Raw genomic sequence first — 11,457 nt, forward strand, 5'->3', positions numbered from 1 at the left:
CTTAGATAATGAAGGCCTAACTTAAACCCTTCATTCTCCCCCTATTGGCACACATCAACAAACTCTCCCCTTGAAGAGTAAGTTATCGTTGTTCACAACTTCATTTGTTGTGATCAACAAACTCTCCCACTAACTCCAATGTTCTTCCTTGAATATTCTCTAGACATTCTCTCCCCCTTTTTGATACACATCAAAAGGAGTAAATCAAGGTCAAGAGTTTCTTCCTAATGAAAGTCCCATACCTTTCATTGAAACCCTTAATTACCCCCTTGACACTAGAGTCAACAATTAACTTAGTGATAATCCCATATCACTTAAGTCTTTTAGGAGTAAAAACTCCCCCTAAAACTCTAGTACTTAGCCTGGAGGTCTAGAGTTCGAATCCTGGGGAAGGCAAAAATCCACTAGCCAAGGGTGGGAAGACCTAGTGAGTAACGACACGGCCGAGGGTCGTCGGTCGATGACATAAGGGGTCGCCAGTTGGGTCGCCCAAGGGACCGTCAAGGGGCCGCCAAATGGGCTACCAGTTGGGCCGCCCAAGGGGCCGAGGGGCCGGGTCGTTACAACAACTTTACTAAGACTTCAACTAGAGAAAACCCCAACTTGGTGGTCTAAAAGACATTGCAATGAAACATAGCCATGCAGAGCCATGACAAGGGCCATGTAAGGGGTGTACGAGATCCACACGGCCGTGTGGCACTTTCAGAGAGCAAGCAGAGGCAGGCCGTGTGAGTCACACGACCGTGCAAGATTTCCGGAGACCAAGTAATGTCAGGCTGTGTGAGCCACATGACCATGTGAATCCATCCAGAAACAAAGTATAACACGATCGTGTAAGCTACACGGTCGTGTCACCTTGGCTGAAAGCAAGATGTATGAGCCCGTGTGGATAACACAGTCGTGTCATGGGCCGTGTGATGCCCGTGCCCAGCTCTATAAAAGGGGGTTTGTCCCCTTTTCAAGGATCTTTGGCTTGGGACTCACCCCCATTCCTTAGAGAAGGGTTCTCCCCCTTGGGAGCAAGGGTTGCAAGTAAGAAGACTGGCGGCACATAGATAAGCATTCCTCTTTTCTCTATTTCTTGTGTTGGAGTGTGGAATGCTTAATTTCTTGTGTCTTATTTGTAAATCCTTTGCTATGGAGTAGTAGATCTCTAGATCTAGGATGTAGGAAGTTGTTGTGATGTGATTGTGAATGTATGAACTATGTATTTGGATATTTTCCTATGCAATGAAGTGTTTATGTAATCATCTATGTGTCTTCTACCTTGTATGCATTTGATGAAATGTGTGTGAGGTAAATCCATGTAGATGTAGGGTTATATCACCATGTAGAGGAAGAGCCATGGAATGTAAGATCATGGGACCTTGTGACAGAAGTTATCCCTTACTTTCTACGGTAGTTCCTTGAAATGGGGATAAATTCTTGTCAGGAAAATTAATTAGAGTTTAGAGGCTTCTCCCAAATTAATGTTAGGAAGTGACTTGTATAATCTAGGAACATAGACCGTGGGCCCTTGTGTGAGAAGGATGTTCCCTATAATCGACTTCCTAAATTACCTCTTCTACTTAATTGCATTAATCTATCGTTAGGAAGTGATCTGAGTAATTTAGGAACGTGAACCGTGGGCCCTTGCGATAGAAAGATGTTCCCTTTAATCGGAATTCCTAAATTATCTCTTCTACTTAATGACATAGAATTTGGGTAAACTCTTCAGTGCAATCTTCGCGGGATTGTACCGGACTCTAGTTAGAACTCCTGCATGAGTGTAAGCATGGAGTTAGGGAGATGAACAATGCATAGGGGCATTAACTAGCATCACAAAGAAATCGAAATCCTAGTATCTATCCATCCCCAAATCCAACTCTCCGTCTTTCTCTACTCTTTACATTCTCTCTTTTCTTTAGCCTATCTTTTCCAACCAATCTTACGTTTGTCTAGATAATTTTTCGTGCGAAGTTAACTAGTGCTTATTCAACAGTCCCTGTGGGATCGATAATCTTTTATATTACTGACGACATAGCCGTGCACTTGTGGTGATGTAACAAGTTTTTGGCGCCGTTGCCAGGGACTATTTTTGATTAACATTAGTTGATTAGCATATGAGTTACTCTAAGCATTTTTCTTTTTCCTTTGCCTTTCCTTTCTTGTTTCCATTATGCACTTTCTTTCTTGCAATTTAAATTCTGCATTTCCTTTCTTGTTTTTCTTACAACATTTTATTTCCTGTCTTTAATTCTTCATTTTTCTTTTTCTTCTTATAATTTTTTTTAGATATCCATGAGCACTAACATGTCAAGAAGGCCTATGAGAGAATTTTCTGCACCTATTTCCATAAGATTTTTATCTCCGATTGTGCAACCTTATATCGAAGCAAAAAGTTTCCAACTTGAGGGAACTATCAAGTTTCCAAAAAATTTCTATGATATAAGGTCACAAATTTGGAGGAGAAGTATCAAAAAGCCCTTATTTGCACCTTGAGACATTTCTAGAGCTTTGTGATATGGTGAACTGTGAAGGAATGCGAATGCAGTTCAATTGATGACATTTCCTTTCAGTATTAAGGATAAAGCAAGGACTTGGTTATATTCTCTCCGTCCTTAAAGCATTATAAGTTGGAAACAATTGGAGCAGAAATTTTTGAATCATTTTTCTCTCCAAGCAGAACAATGTATATGAGGAATTGCATTACAAATTTTGTTCAGACAGATGGAGAATCATTATTTGAAGCATGAGATAGATTCAAGAGTCTACAGAGACAGTGCCCTCATTATGGTTTGGAAAAATGACTGACTTTGCACATATTTTATAGGGGAATTTCTTTCTCAGATAAATATTTATTGGATTCATCAGCTGGTGGTTTTTTTATAAACAAGAGTGTGGATGAAGCATATTGTAACGCCCGAAAATTCTCAAAACTATTTTATAAATATTCTATGATTTTTCTGGAATTTTAGGATATTTTTACAGAATTTTTAGAGTAGCGGAGGTAGCAAAAATAAATAGAAAACGAAAACGGCCTAAGCGGGAATTGAACCCGAGACCTATGATTTACGGATAATGTTATTAACCAGTTGAACCCAGCAGGGTCGTGCTGAAAGGAAAGGGAATCAATTTTATTTAAGTTGAAGTTGGGGGCGAATTAGATCACTTAATATAAATAAGAAATAATTAAGTGAAGAGATATATTTTTGGATCGTGGCTTTCCTCTCCCTCAAACCTAATTCCGCCGACCCTCCTTCTCCTCTCCTTCTCTCGGCGCCAACCACAAGAACAACCTAGGGTTCCTTCCCTAAGGGCTCTAAGAGCACCTTCCGGCGATGACTCCGACACGAGGACGTTCCCCTCCGCGAGAAGAACACGTAGACACGAGAGGATCATCGAGAAGATCGTCCTCACCGGAAAACTAGCGACTAGATTCGTAAGAAAACTAGCGCACGAGGTAAGAAACCCCTCACCTGCAGTATAAGTAGCTCCGTTTGGGTTTTATATGCATTAGTTTAGCTATATGCAGATTTTTTTTATCAACGCATAGTGTGAAATTGACCCTCCTCGCAGGTTTAGGGATTTAGTGAGCACTTCTAGATGGGTCGGACATGTAATCCCTCTTCAGTGGGGGTTTCTAGATGTTGTCGGGTGCCTAGAAGTGGTCTCCCTAATAGAGAGGAGAGTTGGGGCACACTAAATGTTCGATAAAATAGCTAGTTAAGTAAACATGCAAACTAGGTATTTTAACAGCTCAGTTGAATGCATTAGAAGCATCTAAATCAGTAAATCAGTTATTCTAGCTTATATGGGACTACGGTCCAATGGGTGGGCTCCCACAGTCGCCTCTGGGTTCAGACAACCTAGCTCTAGGTTCAGATCACCTAGAAACAACAAATTAGAATAGTTTAGCTATATTCAGTATTTTACTTTTCAGTTGGCACTGTATTGGATTAGATATCCATTGGGTTGGACTCCCACAGTCGTCCCTAGGTTCAGATAACCTAGTAAACCCTACTAAATTCGGGACTTGCAAACCCGGTTAAGTACAGTTGTCGGGCCCAACAGCACATGATTATTATTTTGATCTACTATGCTATTCGTTTTCAAAACTCATAAAATCAGTTATGTTAGTTGAGTTTGATTTCAGCTTCAGGTTAGCTTCAGTTAGCTTAGTTCCCTATTATTGTTCTATGTGATTAGCCTGCTATGCCATGTTTCAGCTTACATGTTCAGTTATTTCAGTTTATGCTTGCAACCATAGTATGCCATGCCAGTACATGTTTTCAAATAGCATTCTTTAAAAGCATGTTTGCATCGTTGCATGTTTTAGTGAGGTAGTTGGTTTCTTACTAAGCTTTAAGCTTACAGATTCTACTTTGCTTATACTGCAGATAAAGGTAAAGGGAAAATAGACTAGCAGAGGAAGCTGGAGTTCAATGCAAAGATGGTGTGTGTGGCAGGAACTGGAATAAAAGATCCTTAGGGGATCTAGCAAGCTTAAACCAATGAACCTTTAGTATTTCTATTTTCACGTACTTTTAATTATTAAATGCTACGAACTAGTAAACCATGCTTTATATCCAGTTTAGAATGCTAGCTTTATGTCATTAGAATATATTCTATGGATTGTATAAGTGAAATGTGAGATTTTGGCACGAACAAGTGCTGAAATCAGAGTTTCAGTGCGAAATCAGAAACCCAGATCGATCCACGGATCGATCAGAACTGGGTTGTGCCACTGGATCGGTCACGAACATAGAGTTTAATGATCGGTCAGCCGACCGATCCAAATGCGAACAGAGGGTGCAGCAACTCACTGATCGGTCAGCCGACCGATCAGTGAGCCACTGGATCGGTCCACCGACCGATCAGTGCACTCCTGGATCGGTCGGTAGACCGATCCAGCCGCGTACAGTAGCGATGAAGCTTGTGGATAGGTCAGCCGACCGATCCAGGGTTTCTCTCCATGCCAGTATCAAGCTGGATCGATCACTGGATCGATCCGACAACCCAATCGATTCATGGATCGATTGAAATGCCTGATTACAGCTAGCAGGACATCCGAAAGGCATAGAATATCTCCCCTAGCATGTGTACGACTCCTAGGTACACCTAGAATACTAAGTTCAGTTTACAGTAATTAGTTTAGAGAAAAATATTAATCAATCCAGATTTTCCGCAATAGTAATTTAGCACAGCATTACGTAACGATCGGCCTCGCAGCCTAGTCAGTAGGAGGCGGGTCATTACAGATTGGTGTCAGAGCAGTGCTCCATACTTCCTACACACACATCAGCATTGAACCTACAGCTTCCAAGTAAGAATACCTCTACTTTATTTATGTTCTTTGTTTTCTTGTTATAGTTCATGTTTATAGATAACTGATGCATGTTAGTATGTGATAGTAGATAACATGATAGCAATAGTTATACAATTATAATTGTATTAGTTATACATGTCCTGTCCTCCATGTCTTTAGAAATGGCACGAGGACGCCCAACTAGAAGGACACCAGCTACTGAGCCCCAGCATGAGGCAGGCAGTTCAGTGCCTCCCCCAGACCTTACAGCGTTAGTGGCTCAGTTACAGCAGCAGCTAGCTGAACAGCAACAGGAGATAGCCACCCTCAGGGCTAATCAGCAGAATACCCCCACAGTCACCCCGGAACCAAATCTGATGACTCCAGTGGTCTTAGAGGTTCCACCAATCCAGCCTGTAGCACCAGCACTAGCAGCCCCAGCAGCAGAGGCAAGGAGAGAAGCTTATCTGATCCAGTGGCAGAGAGTCAGGCCAGAGAACTTCTCAGGCACTAGTGAACAATGGGATGCACAAGCCTGGTTCAAAACACTAGAGAGTACGATGGAGCTTCTGGACTGGCCAGAACACGAGAAGGTGAAGTGTGCCTCCTTCTGCCTGATAGGGGATGCACGCATGTGGTGGGAGAGAATCAGAGCGAAGCGCCCAGTGAACCAGATGTTATGGGCAGACTTTGAGAAGGAGTTCTTTGAAGAATTCTTTCACATGCGGGTCACAAACCGCCACTACGATGAGTTCACTGAGTTTCGTCAGGGCAACCTATCAGTTGAGGGAGCCGTGAAGAAATTCAACAGGTTGGCTCGTCTATGCCCTGAATTAGTCAGCATAGAAAGGGAACGAATCTGGTTGATGCTCAAGATGCTGAGGCCGGAAATAGCAATGAACGTGGCTGGTGGCGTTCATAGGCCACAAACCACCGAAGAACTAGTCAGCAGCGCCTTGACCACTGAGCACTACCAGAATAGTATCAAGCAGCAGAAGCAAATCCCCTCAGAACCTAAGGGTCAAGGAGGCTCAGGCACTCAGAAACAGCAGGGCCACAGCTCCCATGGCTCTAACTGGAAAGGGAACTCCAGCAACAAGCGCAAACCAGGGAGTTACCCAAAAGGAGGACCAGCCAGCAAGCAGCCCAGTTATCCAAAGTGTGCTACTTGTGGGAAATTCCATCCTGGAGTTTGTTGTAAGGGCACACGAGGATGCTTTCAATGTGGACAAAAAGGGCACATGGCTAAGCAGTGCCCAAACAAGACCAGTCTTCCTCAGCCACAGCCGATTCAGTACGGAGGCCAGCCAGCTCAGTTACATCAGATGCAGACCGCTTTAGATGGTCCACATATCAGCCAGGGCAAATTAGAAGCCCCTCCAGCTACGACCAATGCGAGGATCTACTCACTCACTAGAGAGGACGTAGCAAATGCCTCGACAGTTGTTACAGGTCAGATTAGTATTTTTCAGCAAATAGCAACTGTCTTATTCGATACTGGGGCAACCCATTCTTATATAGCCAGGGCATTCACAAACAAGTTAGCAATACCTCCAGAGGTACTCAGTAGTCAGTTTCTGACGACATTACCTTCAGGAGAAATTATGACATCCACACACTGGCTCAGAGTAGTGCCAGTCATTATATCAAACAAAGAACTCTTCTGTGATCTGATCGTGCTAAATATGACTGACTACGACGTCATTTTTGGAATGGACTTCTTGATCAGATACGGTGCTTCCATCGAGTGCCGTAAGCAGAAAGTCATATTCCAACCTGAAGCAAAAGCACAGTTTGAATTCGTCGGAGAACCTAAAAGAAAGGCCAAGAGGTTTCTCTCAGCTATGAAGGCACAGAGATTAATGGATTCAGGGTGTACGGGATTTTTAGCACACGTAGTCAGTACCAGTCAGGACAAGGACCAACAGCTAGCAGAGGTCTGAGTCGTAAGTGACTACCCAGCAGTCTTCCCTGAAGAGTCACCAGGATTAGCACCAGACAGGGAGATTGAATTTGAGATAGAGCTCATTCCCGGTACCAACCCTATTTCCAAAGCACCCTACCGCATGGCTTCAGGCGAACTGAAGGAACTTCATGAGCAATTACGGGAGCTACTTGACAAAGGCTTCATACGCCCTAGTCACTCACCATGGGGAGCGCCTGTATTGTTCTTGAAGAATAAGGACGGAAGCATGCGCCTGTGTATAGATTAATGCACCGAACCAGTCACAATCAAGCGGTATCCTCTTCCGGAATAGATGACTGTTCGATCAGCTAAAGGAGCAGCAGTGTACTCTAAAATAGACCTCAGATCAGGTTATCACCAGGTGAAGGTTAAAGAAGGGGATATACCCAAGACAGCATTCAGGACCAGATACGGACATTATGAGTTCGTAGTCATGCCCTTTGGCGTGACAAATGCTCCAGCTACTTTCATGGACCTCATGAACAGGGTATTCAGGGAATATTTAGATAAGTTTGTTATCGTGTTCACCGACGCCATCCTTATCTATTCGAACTCGGAAGAACATGCGAGCACACGAGGACGATGTGACCCTTCAAGCAGATCACCAGACGCCAAGTTCACGAAATGTGAATTTTGGCTAGATCAGTGTCCTTCCTGGGTCACATCATCTCAAAGGATGGTATCATGGTAGACCCAGTAAGAAAGCTGTGAGCAATTGGAAAAGACCCAAGAACGCCAAAGGTGAGATCGAAGCTTTACGGGATTAGCGAGTTACTACAGGAAATTGAGAGGACTTCTCCGGGATAGCCTCCCAGCGATGCTCTTACCGGAAAGAAGCGGAAAATTTCGGTGGATAGAGGATCATGAGAACACCGAAATGAAAAGAGATTGACCAGTGCACCTATTCTGACTCTGCCAGAGAACGCAGATAGCTTTGACATATATAGTGATGCCTCGAAATTGGGACTAGGAGCAGTGCTGATGCAAGATGGCAAGGTGATCGCCTATGCCTCCAGACAACTCAAGGATTATGAGAGGAATTATCCTACCCATGACCTTGAGCTTGCAGCAGTAGTGATCGCTCTCAAGATTTGGAGACATTACTTGTATGGAGCTCAGTGCAGGGTGTATACAAATCATCAGAGTCTGAAGTATTTCTTCACTCAGAAGGATCTGAATATGCGACAACGCAGATGGCTAGAACTGGTCAAAGACTATGATATAGACATCCTCTACCACCCAGGGAAAGCCAATAGGGTAGCAGATGCACTTAGCAGAAAGTCCAGTGCTACCTTATTATCTCTAGCAGCCATGTCACCACACCTACAGAAAGAGATCACAGATTTTGGTCTCGAACTCATAGTTGGGCAGCTCTCTACTATGACCTTAGAGTCGACCTTGCTTGGTGACATCTAGACAGCTCAGGAACAGGATCCTGAAATTCAGAAAATCAAGCAAGGATTAGCAAACACAGAAGGTGGAGAGTTCAGAATATCAGATAGCGGGGTGTTGTATTTCGGTGACAGACTATGTGTTCCAGATCAGGAGGAACTACAGAGGAAAATCCTAGATGAGGCTCACAAGACTCCCTATGCGATGCATCCCGGCTCCACCAAAATATACCAGGACTTGAAGAAACATTTTTGGTGGCCTGGGATGAAGAGGGACATCGCTAGATATGTCAGCACCTGTCTGACCTGCCAGAGGGTCAAGGCAGAACATCAGAGACCAGGAGGAGTTCTGCAGCCTATTCAGATTCCAGAATGGAAGTGGGAAGACATTTCTATGGATTTCATAGTTGAACTACCCAGAACCACGAATGGTTTCGACACCATCTGGGTAATAGTCGACAGGTTGACTAAATCAGCCCACTTCCTAGCTATCAGAATATCCTATTCCATGGAGCAGTTAGCTCAGTTGTATCTCAAGGAGATCGTCAGGCTGCATGGAGTCCCACGAACCATTATTTCAGACAGAGACAGTAGGTTCACATCACACTTCTGGGAGTGTGTACAGTCAGGTTTGGGCATGAAGTTAAAGTTTAGCACAGCCTTCCATCCTCAGATAGATGGACAGACGGAGCGAGTAAATCAGGTATTCGAAGATATGCTCCGAGCATGTGCCCTAGATTTCAAAGGAAGTTGGTGCAAATATCTGAGTCTAGCAGAATTTACATACAACAACAGCTATCAGGCCACTATCGGCATGGCACCTTACGAGGCTCTCTACGGGCGGAGGTGTAGATCTTCAATCTGCTGGTATGAGAGTGGTGAACAGAAAGAACTAGAGCTTCAGACAGATCTAGTAGCAGATACCACTGCAGCTATACAGCAGATCCGCTAGAGGATAGAGACAGCTCAGAGCCGCCAGAAAAGCTATGCTGATACACGACGCAGACCTTTAGAGTTCTCAGTTGGGGATTCAGTGTTCCTCAGAGTAGCTCCCATGAAGGGAGTAATGCGTTTTGGGAAGAAGGGCAAGCTAAGTCCCAGATATGTGGGACCATACCTTATCAGCAGAAGAGTGGGCAAGGTAGCATATGAGCTAGAGATACCCCAGGAAATGTCAGCTGTCCACAATGTATTTCATGTCTCTATGCTGAAGAAGCATACCCCAGATGCCACCCAGGTGATTGAGCCCCAGTTGGTACAGATCCGCGAAGACCTCAGCTATGACAGTCGGCCTATTCAAATAATAGACCGAGCAGTTAAGAAATTGCGGAACAAGGAAGTACCATTAGTGAAAGTTATTTGGCAAAGTCACACAGCAGAAGAGGCAACTTGGGAGACAGAAGCCAGCATGAGACAGAAGTACCTAGAGTTGTTCTAAGTTCGAGGATGAACTTTTTATAAGGTATGGGGGATTGTAACGCCCGAAAATTCTCAAAACTATTTTATAAATATTCTATGATTTTTCTGGAATTTTAGGATATTTTTACAGAATTTTTAGAGTAGCGGAGGTAGCAAAAACAAATAGAAAACGAAAACGACCTAAGCGGGAATTGAACCCGAGACCTATGATTTACGGATAATGTTAGTAACTAGCTAAACCCAGCAGGGCCGTGCTGAAAGGAAAGGGAATCAATTTTATTTAAGTTGAAGTTGGGGGCGAATTAGATCACTTAATATAAATAAGAAATAATTAAGTGAAGAGATATATTTTTGGATCGTGGCTTTCCTCTCCCTCAAACCTAATTCCGCCGACCCTCCTTCTCCTCTCCTTCTCTCGGCGCCAACCACAAGAACAACCTAGGGTTCCTTCCCTAAGGGCTCTAGGAGCACCTTCCGGCAACGACTCCGACACGAGGACGTTCCCCTCCGCGAGAAGAACACGTAGACGCGAGAGGATCGTCGAGAAGATCGTCCTCACCGGAAAACTAGTGACTAGATTCGTAAGAAAACTAGCGCACGAGGTAAGAAACCCCTCACTTGCAGTATAAGTAGCTCCATTTGGATTTTCTACGCATTAGTTTAGCTATATGCAGATTTTTTTTATCAACGCATAGTGTGAAATTGACCCTCCTCGCAGGTTTAGGGATTTAGTGAGCACTTCTAGATGGGTCGGACACGTAATCCCTCTTCAGTGGGGGTTTCTAGACGTTGTCGGGTGCCTAGAAGTGGTCTCCCTAATAGAGAGGAGAGTTGGGGCACACTAAGTGTTCGATAAAATAGCTAGTTAAGTAAAAATGCAAACTAGGCATTTTAATAGCTCAGTTGAATGCATTAGAAGCATCTAAATCAGTAAATCAGTTATTCTAGCTTATATAGGACTACGGTCCAATGGGTGGGCTCCCACAGTCGCCTCTGGGTTCAGACAACCTAGCTCTAGGTTCAGATCACCTAGAAACAGCAAATTAGAACAGTTTAGCTATATTCAGTATTTTACTTTTCAGTTGGCACTGTACCGGATTAGATATCCATTGGGTTGGACTCCCACAGTCGTCCCTAGGTTCAGATAACCTAGTAAACCCTACTAAATTCGGGACTTACAAACCCGGGTTTAGTTAGGGATGTGCGCACAGTAAGTACAGTTGCCGGGCCCAACAGCACATGATTATTATTTTGATCTACTATGCTATTAGATTTCAAAACTCATAAAATCAGTTATGTTAGTTGAGTTTGATTTCAGCTTCAGGTTAGCTTCAGTTATCTTAGTTCTCTATTATTATTCTATGTGATTAGCCTGCTATGCCATGTTTCAGCTT

At 43.7% G+C, this 11,457-nt stretch overlaps 1 non-coding gene across 1 annotated transcript; it reads right to left on the reverse strand.

Annotated features, from left to right (window-relative positions):
* Positions 1 to 2,673: 2,673 nt before the first annotated feature.
* LOC122028310 lies at positions 2,674 to 2,779 on the reverse strand. Its single transcript, XR_006124717.1, has one exon. It is a non-coding gene; the product is annotated as a small nucleolar RNA R71 (small nucleolar RNA).
* Positions 2,780 to 11,457: the final 8,678 nt, after the last annotated feature.

Source organism: Zingiber officinale, chromosome 10A (assembly GCF_018446385.1).
Source record: "Zingiber officinale cultivar Zhangliang chromosome 10A, Zo_v1.1, whole genome shotgun sequence".
Taxonomy (NCBI): Eukaryota; Viridiplantae; Streptophyta; class Magnoliopsida; order Zingiberales; family Zingiberaceae; genus Zingiber; species Zingiber officinale.